At 43.7% G+C, this 17,688-nt stretch overlaps 1 protein-coding gene and 1 long non-coding RNA gene across 2 annotated transcripts in view; both read right to left on the bottom strand.

The window, feature by feature from the left end:
* The window catches only part of LOC125462119 (heparan sulfate glucosamine 3-O-sulfotransferase 4-like), a 162,276-nt gene that overhangs the window by 51,975 nt on the left and 92,613 nt on the right, over positions 1-17,688 (bottom strand). The window lies entirely within an intron of this gene.
* The window catches only part of LOC125462120 (uncharacterized), a 78,273-nt gene continuing 64,688 nt past the window's right edge, over positions 4,104-17,688 (bottom strand). The window contains exons 2-3 of the long non-coding RNA XR_007249603.2: positions 16,829-16,913; positions 4,104-4,126 (exon numbers count right to left, since the gene is read on the bottom strand). This is a non-coding gene — a long non-coding RNA (uncharacterized LOC125462120). The remainder of the gene's footprint in view (positions 4,127-16,828; positions 16,914-17,688) is intronic.

Below are 17,688 nucleotides of genomic sequence, written 5' to 3'. Positions count from 1 at the left end.
TTAAAGGGTAATGAAGAGGCAGCGAGATTAAGGGAAGGAATTTCAGAACCTGGAAGCAGTTGGCGCTGCAGTGCTCAGATAAATGTCGAGCTGTCAATGATAGGGTGAAGCAAATGGGAGCTGAGCAAGAGTGTATATCTGGTGGTGTGCAGAGACCATAGTGGGCTATAGAACTGGAGGTGGTCACAGAGATGGCACAGGCAAGGTCAATGACAGACTTGAACAATTTAAACAACGGCAGGATTTAGTTAAATCAGATATTTCCTTAACTTGTACTGTACGCCACATCCCAGGTGACTGCCTGAGTCTGTCTGCCAATGGGTTCCAGCCCAAGAATGAACCATATGACAGAAGATACAAAGTCAATGCTACACATATCAATGCTCTACAGGCTTTTAATCTTTCAAGCTGCTTGGTGTGTATGGCTGTAAAATGTGAGGCTGGATGAACACAGCAGGCCCAGCAGCATCTCAGGAGCACAAAAGCTGACGTTTCGGGCCCAGACCCTTAATCAGATAGGGGGATGGGGTGAGGGTTCTGGAATAAATAGGGAGAGAGGGGGAGGTGGACCGAAGATGGAGAGAAAAGAAGATAGGTGGAGAGGAGAGTATAGGTGGGGAGGTAGGGAGGGGATAGGTCAGTCCAGGGAAGACGGACAGGTCAAGGAGGTGGGATGAGGTTAGTAGGTAGGAGATGGAGGTGCGGCTTGGGGTGGGAGGAAGAGATGGGTGAGAGGAAGAACAGGTTAGGGAGGCAGAGACAGGTTGGACTGGTTTTGGGATGCAGTGGGTGGAAGGGAAGAGCTGGGCTGGTTGTGTGGTGCAGTGGGGGGAGGGGGCGAACTGGGCTGGTCCCACCTCCTTGACCTGTCCGTCTTCCCTGTGCTGACCTATCCCCTCCCTACCTCCCCACCTATACTCTCTCCACCTATCTTCTTTTCTCTCCATCTCCGGTCCGCCTCCCCCTCTCTCCCTATTTATTCCAGTTCCCTCTCCCCATCCCCCTCTCTGATGAAGGGTCTGGGCCTGAAACATCAGCTTTTGTGCTCCCGAGATGCTGCTTGGCCTGCTGTGTTCATCCAGCTCCACACTTTATTATCTTGGATTCTCCAGCATCTGCAGTTCCCATTATCGCTGATGTGTATGACTGTCATTTTTTTTGAGTAACACCCGTTCTTTGAGACAACTGCAAGGGAAGGGACCGACTATAGCAAGAGGGAGCAAAATAAATTGCCTCAGATGTACACGAGGATAGCTGTAGGCTTAAGACTGAATTTGAAATGAAATATTTCTAATTAAAGGGCCCTGGGAATCAGGCTGTGAGACGGGGTCGTTAGCAGCAGTAAGATTATTGATGCAGCAAAGACAAATTCGGAGTTCAGAACAACCGCAGGCAGCCCCAAAGCCAAATGAGTAAAACAAAAATAACTGCACTTTGCTGGTGCTTGGTTTATCCCTGTATTCACGATTTTTAAAAAAATCTTTCTGTTGCTTTGTGTTTCCCTAACGGGCAAACTGAATAGTCAAAGTGACATTTCAAACACCACCGAACCAGCTGGTCACTACGATGATCGACAGACAACATTTGACTTCAGTTTCCCTGGCCATGAGAAATTTCAAGAACTTAACCCGGATTCTCATTCCCGATACCTGCTCCCAAAACAAAAGAGGAATGTACAAAACTGCAGAGGTCCCATCAGTCTGGCCAGCCCTAATGATCAGCATTTCAGCCTCAATTATCATTTCGATTCTCCTACACATTTTGCAATACGCTCTAAATCCTAGACAGTTCTGAGGAAGGGTCACCGGACCTGAAACATTAACTCTGATGTCTGCTGAGCTTTTCCAGCAACTTCTGTTTTTGTTCCACACTTTGTCACTCTCTGTGTATGGTAGGTCATCTGAGTCTTTGAGCTGGAATCCTCTGGATTTAGTTTTTACACCAATTTATATCCTCCCTTCAGGATTAAGAATCTATTGTCATGTTTCCCCTGACCTTTCAGTCTGTGGTATCCAGTCCCTGTGTCTTCTTCCTATTCGGGGAGTTCAGAAGCTTTAATCTGGCTCCAGGCCATTCTTTTTTGCATTGACCCCACAGCCTTGCCATCCTCACTGCAGTTAATCAGAATTGCACGCATTTCTCAGTTGTATGAGGTAAAACACAGGCCATATTTAAACTCCACAACTTATTAGTTACCACTTTAACAGAAATATCTGTGACCTTTTCACCCCACTGCACCCTTCCATGAACATACGGGGAGTATTTTATTCTCTTATAATTGGTACCATATCTCTATTGATGTCTGTCAGTGGCCCCAGCCTTTCCATTCCTTCACTGCTGGCTGTGAATTCAATTCTGAAATCTTCAACTTTGTTTCATCATTTTCTGACATTCACAGAAAAGTTCCTATTTAAGATGAGAGGGGGAAAGTTCAAAGGAGATGTGAGGAGCAAGGTTTTATGCAAAGAGTGATAGGAGACTGGAAGGAGGTGCCAGGGCTGGCGCTAAGTCCAGATACAATAGGGGCATTAAAGGGGCTTTTATATAAGCACATGAATATGCAAGGAATGGAGGAACATGGACCAAGAGCAGGCAGAAGGGATTAATTTAATTTGACATCATGTTTGGCGCAACATTGTGGGTCAACGGGCCTGTTTCTGTGCTGTACTGTTCTATGTTACATTTTAGTTCCTTCAGAGTTTTCTATCCTCCTTTTATCTTGAATTTTTATTTGTCTCAATGTACCATGCTCTCTCTGGCTTTATCTTCAAGGGTTAACCTTTTAGGTAACGCTAACAGCCTGGCACAAAGATGAAGATCTTCCCATGTTCCTACCAGTTGCCTGGGACAGGTTAGCACTTTCTGGAGAAGAGGAAAGTGAAGATAAACATCTGAGCTCCCTGTTGCTGGGCAAGGATCTCTGGACTGCCAACGTGTTTTTTTCTGCAGAGTCTCCCCAGCATTTCTACAGAGCTTTCACAATCTCGAGACTCTCAAAATGTTCTGTATCCAATAAAATATTTTTGAAGTCATCACTATTGTAAGGTAGGAAATATGGTTTGCTTGGACAATGCAACTGTGTGGTTGCAGGATATATGAACAGTGTTACATGACATGACATCTTCCACTCCAAGGAGTGATAGGTGATAAGGTGCTAGCCACACAGATTCCTTTTATCAGGTGTTGAACATCTAGAGGCAAACATTGGAGGGTAGGTGGGGCCTGAAAGAATTAAAATAGACAAGCGAAAAGCATTTGTAATCCTCTTAAGATCCTTCAATAGCTGGAGGCTAATCTTTGGTGACATCAGGCTGCACGCTAGTCTGGTCACTGAGTCAGCTTCTATACAGATACAAGTGGTTGTTAAAAGTGTCAGGCTCTAGTAGGGCTCAGGCGCTCCCAAAACATGGGTCACAACAATCTCATGTACAAGAGCAAGAAAGCTACCAGCTGGTACCTTAACTGCTGGTGAAGGGTAGCACCCATGGAAGTGATTGTAAGTAAATATTTAAACACATGGACTAACACTCGGAGATCCAATGAGTGATAATACTCTTGATGACAGAAGTGTATAGTGTTCAATAAGAATTAAAAAATCGTGACTTTCAATATAGAATGATTCATGTTTTTATTTGTATTGAACAGTTGCTAGTGTTCAGATAATGAATGAAATAAATGGATAGTATGCAAACATGAGAGCCTCATGACCATCCATGTTGACAGAAAGCCTTGTCTGATGGGTCCAAAGATATGTTCGTGATCCCTGATGACAGCAGGATGTTTCTGGAAGACAGCATTTCGCTCAGTGGTCCCTTGCACGTTTTCTCACACGGAGTGTCTGCTCTGCAGGTTTCAGTGAAAACTCATTACGTTTGAACAGGTGAGCTGTGACAAATCCTGTGCTGAGTGGCTAAAATAGGGAAAGTATTGGTAAGTACCTCAGAATTGGCTATTTAATGACCCTAATTAACTCAACACACTAATCTGTCATTCACTGATCTGTCCCACCAGCTCTCACCTGGTACAACTGGTTAGAGGTGGGCAGGTTTTAGAATTGGCCCAATGCAAACACATGCCATTTTAATGCACACACTGCAATCCATCTTCCTCAGATTCTGCTGTAAACCTTTCAAAAAAAATGGAGAATAACTTTTTATTGAGGGCCCAACCATCCATTAGTCAATTGAAATAGTTGTTCTTCAGGGAAAGCATTAATTGATTAACAATTCTTTTTGTGATCCATTCTATCAATTGCATAGGGTTTATTTACACAAGGTGGAATTGGCAATTGCTTGCAGTTTCTGCTATAAATTATTTAAAGGTCTTGTGTGATTAATGCTTCTATCGGGTTATGATTTAAAAAATTATGACAGACTTACCATAGAGTCCCTACAGTGTGAAAGCAGGAGATAGCAAGAGCTGCAGATGCTGAAGTCAGAGTCAATATAGTGTGGAGCTGGAGAAAACTTCGACTTTCCTGCTCCTCTGATGTTGCCTGACCTGTGTGTACCTCCAGATCCACACTGTATCGAGTGTGAAAGCAGGCTATTTAGCCTATAACGTTCACACTGACCCTCCAAAGAGCATCCCACCCAGACCCAATCCCCTACTCTATCCCTGTAACCCTGCATTTCCCATGGCTAATCCACCTAGCCTGCACATCCCTGGACATCATAGGCAATTTAGCATGGCCAATTCACCTAACCTGTATAATCTTTGGACTGTGGGAGGAAACCAGAGCACCTGGAGGAAACCCACACAGACTCGGGAGTGTGTGCAAACTCCTCACAAACAGTTGCTAGAGGGTGGAATCGAACCCAGGTCCCTGGGAGGCAGCAGTCCTAACTGCTGAGCCATTGTGCCACCCCATTTAAAACCTCTTCACACAACTATATGGTTCATTAGTTCTGTATAGACTGTGTAGTGGGTGAATGTGCAAATAAATAACTTCCACACTAAGCTAAAATATGAGGCACCTTGGAGGACTAGCCACAGCAATGTAGTTGGTGAGGGAAGTATCAAATTCCATGAGGAGTACAGAGGTTGGTATGGATAGAACATTGAGAGTACAAGGAGGGATGAGGGGCTAGAGAGCTTCTCATTGTTTTGTTGTTATTATTACAGCTCAAACTAAAATGTAGAGTGTGGAGGTATATTTTTCTGAGGAAATTTCCTGACTCCCCACAACTTATCTCAAAGATGGAAATGGAGCATCTAACACTGTTGAGTATACATCCAAGTCAGATGCACTGGGGCTGATTTGGAGTAGAGTTACATCAGGTTTGTCCATTCCATCTGAAACATTGTGGGGAGAGGGAGAACTTATGTTTGGGTTGTACAGGATGTTGGTGAGGCCTCTTCTGAGTACTGTGTGCAGTTCTGTTCACCCTGTTATAAGAAGGGTATTATTAAGGTGGAGATGGTTTAGAAAAGATTTACCAGAATGTTGCCAGAAATGAAGTTATAAGGAGAGGCTTCTCCTTATGAGGAGAGACTTTTCTCACTCGAGTATAGGGGGTCAAAGGGTGGCCTTATAGAGGCCTATAAAAGTCCACGAGGGTTACAGATAGGGTGAATGGCAGGTGTCTTTTCCCTAGGGTAGAGGATTTCAGGGACGGGAGCATATTTTTAAGGTGAGATGATAAAGCTTTAAAAAGACACAAGGACATTTTGCTTTACATGGACAATTGAGTGTGTATGGAATAAACTTCCAGAGGAAGTGGTGGATATGGATATGGCTACAATGCTTAAACGACATTTGGAGAAGTACGCAAACAAGAACTATTTGGAGGGATATGGGCCAAGCACAGGGAGGTGGGATTAGTTTAGTTTGGGATTATGGTCGGCATGGACTGGTTGCACTGAACGGTCTGTTTTCATGCTGTCTGACTCTATGGCTCTATGACTCTAAGTGTTAATTTACAACACACATAAAATTCGCACAGAAAGCTGTTGACACACCAACGCATTAGACTCTGTGATAATTGAACACTCTGGGTAATTGATGTTCAAACACTGTAATGGTTGTTCGTTTGTTTTTCACTGTATAATACCATGCTGTCAGTCATGGATCTGTGACACCATATCATCTCCAAGCTTAGCTGCCATTAAGTGGAAAGGATATTAGTCTGTGTGATTAACTGAAGAGTCCATTGATGGGTTCACTTAACTGACATTCTCTGTGCTGATGAATAAATGATAGCAGGACACAGCTCGAATTCTGTCGGGAGGTTGTATGTTCTGGTGTTATAGGTCATTTCTCCTGCCTGCTACCCACTAATGCTGACTCTGTCAATGGATTAATGCTTTCCTTTCATCTTTACCTGAATCTGTACGTCTCCATCCACTTCTTGTAATATTTTTTCACTTTTGCTTGGAGCTGCATTCCAATTATTTATTGTTTTTTTTACGCTTCTTTCTATCTTTTCTGTGTCTAATGAAGATTCTCGGGGTGGAATCTTAAAGTCACTTTTACAATTGCAAGTTGGGACCATTCCGAGGTGCTGCCCTTACCCCTGTTGTCAGTGAGCCCACTGTTACAATTTCTGTTCAGTCAGCCTGCTAGAGGATGCCCTCCTATGTTCAAAGTCCAATGAAGGAAGGTGGATGGGTACCTAGGGCTGCACACTCGATCAGAGCTGGACGCTGTTGTAGTAAGAAGGAGGACAGTGCGAGTTTGACACTTCCTGAACATGTTTCTACCATTTTTCATTGCGCCACGACCGCAGCAGCCAAGCCATCACTGTTGGGAGGGCACCCTTTAACAGGATGCCCTGCTACTCCCTACAAATACTGTGGGTAAAGGAACTAAAAGATGTTTTCTTGCTCTCCCGAGCCTGCAGCTAGTGAGATGACTCTGGTCCCTTAAGCTGACCTTGATTTCAGTGGAAGGCTCATTGATCACCAGGCAGGTCCTGGCTTTATCCCAACGTGTCTTTGGGCCCTTCAGTATTTAGATTAGCTATTGGTCGCTGCTGGATTACAACCCACTCATAGCAAGTCTGTCCAGAGGCAGGAATATGTTGACTCACCAACCTGACACCCTTATTTCAAACTTTCCTCCCTGTCCCACTTTCAAGTACAACACCTTGGGATTAGAAAGGTTATCCCGATCATTATGCTTTTCTCTCATCGACATCACTGTTTTTAACTGTCTCTTTTTGTATTTTTTGTTTTCCAGGTCACTTACGGTGTCTCCAAACTAGTGGGTGAAGCTATGGATAGTGGAGAGGGCTGTTCTAGGTTACAAAGGGACATTGACAGGATGCAGAGCTGGGCTGAGAAGTGACAGATGGAGTTTAACCCTGAAAAGTGTGAGGTGATTCATTTTGGAAGGACAAATTTGAAAGCAGAATACAGAGTTAACGGAAAGATTCTTGGCAGTGTGGGGGAACAGAGGGATCTTGGGGTTCATGTCCACGGTTCCCTGAAAGCTGCCACCCAGGTGGATACAGTTGTTAAGAAGCTGTATGGTATGTTAGCTTTCATTCATCGAGGGATTGAGTTCAAGAGCTGTGCAGTAATGCTCCAGCTATACAAAAGCCTGGTTCGGCCACATCTGGAGTGTTGTGTCCAGTTCTGGTTACCTCTTACAGGAAAAATGTGGAAGCGTTGGAAAAGGTGTAGAGGAGATTTACCAGGATGTTGCCTGGAATGGAGGGAACGCCTTACGAGGAAAGGTTGAGAGAGCTAGGGCTTTTCTCTTTAGAACGATAAAGGATGAGAGGTGACTTGTTAGATGTGTACAAAATGATCCCAAGTATAGATAGAGTGGACAGCCAGAGACTTTTTCCTATGGTGGAGGTAGCTATTATGAGGGGGCATAGTTTTAAAGTGAGTGGAAGTAGATACAGGGGAGACGTCAGAGGTAGGTTCTTTACTCAGAGTGGTCAGGGCGTGGCATGCTTTGTGGAGAGGGTAGTGGGGTCAGCCTCATTAGGGGCATTTAAGCGTCTATTAAATAGGCCTATGGATGATAGTATAAGGTAGGAGTGGAGATTAGATAGACCTTAGGTTTAGGATAACAGCTCAGCTCAACATCATGGGCCAAAGGGCCTGTTCTGTGCTGTACTCTTCTATGCTATACCTTCTATTACATGTGAATCTCTGGGCCAGATTTTTCCCCATGTTCAGGCTGAGTGTTATTTTCGGAGTTTCATGGTGGGTGTTGCGCCACGGTCACAGAGACCATTCTCTTGCGAGCTCCCCTTTTCCAAATAGGGAGCTGGAGATCTTGGGGAATGGCTAGGAGGGCTGTCTTTTACCCAACAGATCACCACCTGAGGAGGCCAAGGCACCACTTGGACACAGCCAGCTGTCCTTGTTAGTGCTGTGCTAGGGTCAGACAGAATACACAGCAATGCAGGAAAACAGTCGTTGACCTCCTGCCCTTCAAAGGGCTAATGATCACCACCCTCTCTCTCTGCTGCCTCACACTCACCCCAACTCTCAATGCACACTAACCTCACCAATGCTTATGGGCAAATTACCTCACTTTTGCAAGCAGCATTTCCACTCAACAGCACTCCCCCACCTCATCCTCAACAGCTATGAACCTTTCCTGCCGTTCGACTAAAAAGCTATGGAAACCACTGAGGACAGCAGTTCCCCAGTAATTGTAATAAGACTGAATGCTAAGAAATGGAGCTGAGAGCTTGCAGGAATAATAGAGTAGTATTGGTTGGGGAGTTCAATTTCCCCTGTACTGACTGGGCCACCCACAGCATAAAAGGCCCTGATGAAGTGGAATTTGTCAAATGTGTCCAAGAAAATTTCCCAAATCAAGATGTAAAGGGCCCTGCTCGGAAGGGTGCAACTCTAGGCCTCCTCTTAGGAAACGAGGTCGGGCCAGTGACTGAAGTGTCAGCCAGAGAGCACTTTGGGCCCAGTGACCATAACTCTCCTAGTTTTAATGTAGTTATGGAAAAAGATTGGGCAGGTCCAAGGTTAAGGTGCTAAACTGGATCAGGGCCAATTTTGGGGCCATTAAGCAGGATCTGGCAGAGGTCAATTAGGTGAGTCTGTTTGAAAGAAAAGGAATGACTGGCAAATGGGAGGCTTTTGAAAATGTGATAGCAAGAGTCCAGGGACAGTAAGTCCCTGTTAAAGTGAAGGGAAAAGCTGGCAGGTTTAGGGATCCCTGGCTGACGAGGGATATTGAGGCTCTGGTCAGGGGAAAGAAGAAGGTATACATTGGGTTTGAGCTACCAGGTTCAAGTGAATCCCAAGATGACTATAAACAGTGTAGGAGCACACTTAAGAGGGAAATCAGGGTATGAGATGGATCTGGCAGATAAGGTTAAAGATAATCCCAAGAGGTTCTATAGCTATTTTAAGAGTAAGAGGTTGGCTAGGGAGAGACTAGACCCCATTAAAAATCAGTATGGCTGACTATGTGTGGAGCCACAAGAGATGACTGAGATTTTTAATGAATATTTCTCCTCAGTGTTTACTGAGGAGAGAATCATGGATGCTAAGGAAATAAGGGAAACAAATGGAGATGTTTCGGACTGCATACATATTACCAGGGAGGAGGTGTTTACTGCCTTAAAGTGCAGCAAGGTGGATAAATCCCTTGGGCCTGATCAAGTCTATCCTCGGACATTGTGGGAGGCTAGGGAAGAAGTTGCAGAGGCCCTTGCAGAGATTTCTACTTCATCTTTAGCCACTGGTGAAATTCCAGAAGACTGGAAGGTGATTAATGTTGTTCCATTGTTGAAAAAAGGTAGCAAAGAGAAGCCAGGGAATTACATGCCAGTGGGCCTGACATCAGTTGTAGGCAAGTTATTGGAGAGGAGACTGAGGGACAGGATCAACCAACATTTGGATAGTCAAGGTCTGACTAGGGATAGTCAGCATGCATTTGTGCTTGGCAAGTCATGTCTGACAAATCTTTTAGAGCTTTTTGAAGATGCAACCAAGAGGATAGTTGAAGGTAGGGCAGTAGATGTTGCCCATATGGACTTTAGTAAGGCCTTTGACAAAGTCCCGCATAGCAGGTTTGTCATGAAGGTTAGGTCACATGGGATCCAGGGAGAGCTAGTTAATCAGATTCAAAATTGGCTCAATGGTAGGAAGCAGAAGGTGATGGTTGAAGGTTGTTTTTCGGACAGGAGGCCTGTGATCGTGGAGTGCCACAGGGGTCGGTGGTGGGACCTTTGTTATTTGTTATTTACATAAATGATTTGGATGTGAATATACAAGGCATGATTAGTAAGTTGTGGATGATACAAAATTAGGAGGTATCATTGATAGAGAAGAAGGTTATCAAAAATTACGGAGGGATCTTGATTAGATGGGGAAATGGGCTGAGGATTGGCAAATGCCATTCAATACAGATAAGTGTGAGGTGTTGCACTTTGGAAAGTCAAACCAAGGTAGGACTTTCACGGTAAATGGTGAGGTCCTGAGGAGTGTTGGGGAACAGAGTGACCTCCACGTACAACTACATAGTTCATTGCAAGTGGTGTCACAAGTGGACAGGGTAGTGAAGAGGCATCTAGCATGCTGACCTTCATCAGTTGAGGAAGTGAGTAGAGGAGTTGGGATGTTATGTTACAGTTGTATAAGTTGTTGATGAGGCTGTATTTGGAGTGTTTTGTACAGTTTTGGCCACCCTGTTATAGGAAAGACATAGAAAAACTGGAAAGTGTGTAAAAAAAGATTTATGAGGATGTTGCCAGGACTAGTAGCCCTGTGATGGTTGGCCAGGAGAGGACGTTATTCCTTGGAACATAGGAGGATGAGGGGTGACCTTGTTGAGGTGTATAAAATCATAAGGGGCATAGATAGGACAAATACATACAGCCTTTCTTCCAGAGATGGGGAATTGAAAACTACAGGGCGCACATAGGTTTAAGGTGAGGGGGGGTATATTTAAGAAGGACCTGGGGGTCAATTTCTACACGCAGAGAGTGGTGCGTATGTGGACTGGGCTGCCAAGAAAGTGGTTGAGGCAGGTACAATATTTAAAGCAACATTTAAAAATAACATTTGGATAGGTGTATGGATAAGATGTGTTTATAAGAACATGAACCAAATGCAAGCAATTGGAATTAGCCGAGCGGGCATGGGCCAGTTTGTGCCAAAAGACCTGTTTCCATGCTGAATTATTCTATGACTATGTAAATCCCGTGTAGATGCGTGAGATAGCTATCCCCACCCCTGTGCACAATGTGAACTGGCAGGAGCAAATATCAAAGAGCTACCTGAGTTCCGAAGTGAAATCCTGAAGGCCTGAGTGGATTCTGAGCTGATCAGCGAGCAACCATGGAAATATGGTGAGGCTGCTCGTTCACTGCTGACTTTGGTGGATGAAGGTTGGAAGAGGAAGCTGCTCTTGGAGCATTCCAGGACATGGTAAAGAAAGGCCATTAAAGTGCACATCAGGAGAAGTCAGTGAAAAGCTACATCGGCCGGGTAACCAGCCTGACTTTCAAATTGGGAATTGTCACTGTCCCAGTTTCTCAGGAGAAAAGGGGGGAATTGTGAGCTACATACAAACAAGTCAAGAAGGAGTTTTTTTTAGATTAGATTACCTACAGTGTGGAAACGGGCCCAACAAGTCCACACCACCCCTTGAAGCATCCCACCCAGATTCATCCCCATTCCCCTATAACGCATATACCCCTAAACATTATGGGCAATTTAGCATGGCCAATCCACCCTAGCTTGCATGTGTTTGGACTGTGGGAGGAAGCCGGAGCACCCGGAGGAAATCCACGCAGATACGAGGAGAATGTGAAACTCCACACAGTCACTCAAGGCTGGAATCGAACCCAGGACCCTGGCGCTGTGAGGTTGCAGTGCTAACCACTGAGCCACTGAGTTATAATACAGTGCAAATGTATCTCGCCATTGAAATCTTAAGGGGAGAATTGAAATCTCTTTTCTCAATGCCAAGAATCAGATCTTTTCGTTCTTACCATATTGCTTCAAATTTCTCACCATCGTCCATAATGCTCAAGGTGTGGGAGAATTCCATCCATTTGTTCAGAAGAGTATTTCACACACCAGAAAGTACTTTGGAACATTGTCAGGTCATGGAAAGGTACTGTACAAATGCAAGTCTTTCTCTTCTTAAAAGTAAAACTTAGTGACTTCTACAGCTAATTCACGCAGGGAGAAAATTTTAACCATTCAGTGCTCAGGGGAAAATAAAGGACTCATACTACAGCATATGGAGGTCAAAGATTGCCTGATTGCATTACCTGGAATGACCTTACCAGGAACAGATCAGATTTAAATTTTCGCCTCACTCGGATGTACCAATGTTAAGACCGAAAAGGATCGAAGATTTATTTTTGCACATAGTGTTGTATCCAATCTCTCTTGGACTGACTCAAGAGACAGGATTTTACCAGATATTAGCCAATATTGATGAATTTCATGGAGGGTTTCTCTCTGTAAGCCCTATTGCAATTTATAACACTATTGTCCACAAACTGCCTCATTACCTATACTTCACACCACTGTGGTGCCTTGCTAATCTTATCCTCTCTCTCTCACTGCAGGCAGAAGTGTATGACATTGCTGGTACCTCCTGGGTCTTCCAACAGTGACCTTTTTTCAAAATCCTAGCCACGCACCCAGCCAAGCACTATCAGCACAGGGCTGCCCTGCATGATGCACGTGCATGTCCCATCATTGCAACAGGGACCTGGAGTTTTGGCAGAAGACACCATGTCATCAGACAATGTTTGAATTCTGGGTCAGCGCTGTTGTCATAGAGGAACACCCAACAATGGCACAAGGTCAGTGACCTTCTCCATTCTGCCAAGATCAATGACACCACCTTCTCTCCGCTACCTCACACTATCTCCTCTACTTCACTAGGTGTACAAGCAGTCACTATCCATGAGGTGTGCCTTGAGATGTCGGTGACTGGTGCCATGATGGAGGGGAGAAGGAGCAAGGGAGAATGGGAAACTCCATATAAATTAGATGAGATTAACTAACAGTGAAATGCTAGTGAATGCTAATTAGCCTTTGCTGCTCACTTATGGGATTCCCGGCTTGCCATTCAATGCTTGGTTGGAAAATGGGAATTCTTGCTCTCAATGTCAGAAATCTCCTGCCTGTCAATCTCACCTGATTTTCTTGTCAATGCCCATTGTGCCCAATGCCCAAGGTCAATAGTTGGGCAGATTCTGCCTGAGGAAACTGTGCTACTGCCACAGGATCAGGTAGATGCCACTCTCCTGGGATGGGCAGTTTTTCTTCTTATCAACTAATGCATTATTAGATGCAAGCAATTACAAGTAAATACTATAAAATACAAACTCAAACATCTTAGAGATGATTTACTACAGGCATATTAACATTAATGTACCGAAACAAACATTAATATTGTAGTAATAAAAGCATTCAAACAGCAAAGAAGATTTATTACTGGCATAATAACACTAATATACTAAAGCAAACATTAATATTACAGTAATAAACATACTCAAAGGCCAGGTAATGATTTATAACTAGAATATTAACACTAATCTACGGAAACAAACATGAATTTTGCAGTATTAAACATGTTCACACAACACTGCAGTGCTGTACAACTAAAAACTGGGTATTTGAGAAGAAACAGGATGATATCTCTGCTGGCCCACAACAGAATGAATGGGATGAGCTGAGTTGTTGGCATTGCCGCTGATAGAAGCCTATCATGTCTCTAAACATCCATTCTGTCTCCAAAGCTCTGGAGTTCTATCCCATCCTGTGACAGTCCCACAGTGATGACCTTTCAGGATAGCAAGTTTTGCTCATTTATAGACTTACAATAACTTAAAATGCCTTTAATGCAGTAGAACATTCCGAGGCATTTCACAGGAGTGTTATGAATCAAGCTATGACATCTGGTCACAGAAGGAAGATATTACAGCAGATCAGTAAGTGTTTAGTTGAACAGAGAGATGTTAAGGACTAATTAAAGTGGGGAGCTGGGATGGACAAGCAAGTTCTGACACAAGCAACTGAAGGGGTGTTAACCACTGGTAAAATGGAGGATGTATAAGAGGTCGGAATTAGAGGCATGCAGTTATCCCTGAGAGTTATGGAGTTTGGCAGATTACAGATATTGGGAGGAGTGCAGCCATGGAGGCATTTGAAAGAAGGATGCGCATTTTAAAAGCAAAACATTCTGGGAACCAATGTAGCACATTGAACACAGGGGCGACAGGCGAATGAAACTTGGTGGAAGTTAAGATACAGAATTTTGGATGATTTCAAGTTTATGGATGGTAGACCATGAAAACCATTCAGAAGTGCATTGATATATTTAATTTAGTCTTGAGATAATAATGACAATAAAGTTTTTAGCAGCAGATAAATGGAGACAAGGAACGGGCTTTTCCATTTTAGAGTCTAAGTCTGGAGGACAGCCTAATAATGGAAGCCATTTCTAGGGGTAAGTTGGGGCTTGTCACATGATCTTCAGCTCATTATATACACATACATGTTCTTTTATGAGTTGAACATCCAAACTTTTGCAGTGAGATAGGCGGTAAGTTCCCACGCCCCATCATGAATCCAAGGTTGAAGGTCCAAGTGCCATATTTAAAGGCCACCCAGACATCCCTGCACATTCCAAACCAAGGAATCACTGCAGCCAGTGCTGGTCAGCCCCAGCCCCTCCTGGAGATGTCACACAACAAGTAGAAACTGGGGTCATGGGTTAGCAAGGTCTTGCTAGAGGTTGCATTCTGGGCCGTTCGGAGAAGGTAGGTCCTCTGGCACCCACAGGGAGGGCAGTCACTAGCCAGGCATCCTGGATACTCCAGAAATGACACAGTGTGGAGCTGGAGGATGCACAGCAGGCCAGGTAGCATCAGAGGAGCAGGAAAGTTGACGTTTGGGTCAGGCTCCTTGATCTGAAGAAGGGTCCAGACCCAAAACATTAGCTTTCCTGCTCCTCTGATGCTGCCTGGCTTGCTGTGTTCCTCCAGCTCCACATTGTCTTATCTCTGACTCCAGCAGCAGCAGTTCTTACTATCTCTGGATACTCCAGAGGTACTCTGTTTAGTCTGCTCCCTTTGTCAGCGAGCTCAACCCCTCCATCAAGTCAGACTGAGGAGGATGCACCTCTATCTGTGCAGAAAAACACTGCAGCACCTTAAGACTCAGAGGACACCTGCCAAATTTTTGGTCTGGGACTATCATCAACTCTTTGTTCTAAGATAATCTGTTTTTCCTATACAGATCCCTTCTTTGGGGAATTATTCTGTACATGCATCACTATGCAAGGACTTCTGACATGTCCGCTCAAAGTAAGACTGAAATAAAAATCTCATTCTAAGCTACACTCCTTAAGCTTAAGAAGTACTCCCACTCCAGAAATTCTAACAGAAATCTTGAGGTAAAATTATCTATCTTCCCAGGTCATAAAAATCCTAAAGTAAACAAATGCCCATTAGGTATTCAATGTAGCCCCCACAAACTGTTACCAGGACTGGTAGGCAACATTCCCTGTAAGCGAAGTGTATGTGCAGCAGCTTCGATGACCCACACACTTTGGAATTGAGCCCATCCTTGACTTCCAACTCTGGAGGTTGCTGCCATGTACGGGTCTCAGAGGCTTGTGCAGCTTGTAAGAAACTTAGACAGAATACTGCTGGCACAGAATGGAGTTTGGAGTAGAGGCCAAAGACAATGGTACCAAACTTTCCAAATTTCAGGAAAGGAAATTGCTGCCTGATAAGTGGCTGAAAATAATACACTCTGATTCTACACTGAAAATGGTCCAACATAGGCCACCATACCTTTTTACATGCAGCAAAGTTTTAATCACGGAAAGTCTACACCAGCAGTGAAACAGGCTATAATGGAGACATACAGAAAGAAAAAGTCGGGGTGGATGTGGGTGTGGGTGGAATGGGAAAGAGAAATGGGGTGGACAAAATGAGTGACAGAAACACAGATGTAAAGACAGATGAACCAAGATAATGTAGAAAGTGACAGAATGGAACCCTCTGCTGGAAGCTGTGCAACAAAAGGAGGTAGATGATGGTGCAATGAGACAAATCAAAATATAGAGATACACAGGCACTTTGGAAAACAGAAAAGGTATAATTATGACCCTGAGATAATAAGGTGTAGAGCTGGATGAACACAGCAGGCCAAGCAGCCTCATAGGAGCAGAAAAGCTGACATTTCAGACCTAGACCCTTCATCGGAAATTTGGTTCTCCCACGACGAGGCTATCCCATTGCACTTCGGATGTGCTGACGCCTGTGATGTCCCCATATGCGGGATACTTGACTGCAAAATTTGTGGTAGTGGGGAACTACGTTCACTAATTATGACCCTGGTTGGGCCTCAGAATTTCTGTGGTCATTGCAACGTATGACAGAAGTTATCCATCCCAACAAAATTTAATGTTTGAACTTTTCAAGAACGTTTTCTCGTCTGGCCTTGAAAAGTGACCTGCAATATTGAAAATGTTTTGATTTAAAGGCCAGTGCAAGCAGGAGACCATGGAGTAATGGAAGCTGCTTCACAAAATCCAGGAGAAGGAAATTAATTTTCCACAGCATGAGTATATTTACAAGGCTCACATCACAAAGTTTATAGTGAAGAGTCAATTAAATTCAGCAGGTAAAGATGAATTATGACAAACAAAATCTGATATTTTAACCTAATTTATTGGTGTGTTAATTGTAGGAAATAAAAACACACCAAACATTATCGTGAGGAAACATATGCATTCTGTCTGGCATCTCTTTTCCTTGATATGTGATCAAAAATGATTGATCTGACTATTAGTGGTTAATAAATATGAAATTAGACTAGGTGTGCATCTTGTATTGTTGTTTATTAGATAGAGATTACTCACCAGTATCACGCTATGGATCTGTCAATAAAGCTTCAGCTGTATAGGTACAGATTTACTTCTGACTGCACACAGATATTGTACCCCTCTTAATACAAAGGAAAACAGAAGTCAATTAAAGTGCTAGAACTCTTTATCTGCCATTACTAACAATTGTTATTGCTGACTTGGACTGAATAAAGATATTGATTCAGTATTAAATTCTGAAGGGTACGCAACTTGATGGGACAATTTTTAATTTTCCATTTGTTGCTCCATTCCCCTGAAGCCATTGGCTGCTTCATGGGGATTTTATTCATGGGCTAAAGTAATTATCTGGTGTATGAGCACAATGTCCATTCTTCACAGGATGAGCTGGAGCAGTGAAACATTTTTACTCTTCTGGGCTGCTGATGAAACTGGAGAACTGGAGGCAATGTGCTAAAGATGAATATTTGCACACAATATTCAAGTCCTGTCTGCACCCAACTTCCACACAACCAAAATCTCATGCAATAATGCCCACGCAGAAACCATGTGAATTCCCATGAACTGTACCCTCTCCTCAGAAACTACAATGCAAACCTTCTGGACTACCAGATCTCTTTAATTGTTCTGGCTATAAGCAGTTAGGACTGTCACTTTAACTGGGATCTTGATGAGCAGAGCCACATTTAAAACGATCCTGGGGGTAAGGCTTCCTCTTTAAAATGCTTCTTCAATAGGTGTGGTAGTAAGACGGGATAGCTTAGTGGGTCAGACACCAGCCTTTCATCTGCAGTCACAATTAGCACAAACTGATGGAAATACGAGGCTGCTATTGTAAGGTTATTCGAGGCAAATAATTTGTGACAGACTAATGCAGTTCTTAATAGATGTGCTTC

This window comes from Stegostoma tigrinum, chromosome 23, assembly GCF_030684315.1.
Source record: "Stegostoma tigrinum isolate sSteTig4 chromosome 23, sSteTig4.hap1, whole genome shotgun sequence".
Lineage (NCBI taxonomy): Eukaryota > Metazoa > Chordata > Chondrichthyes > Orectolobiformes > Stegostomatidae > Stegostoma > Stegostoma tigrinum.
Note: the sequence above shows the minus strand (reverse complement) of the source record. Positions and strands in the feature narration are given on the sequence as shown.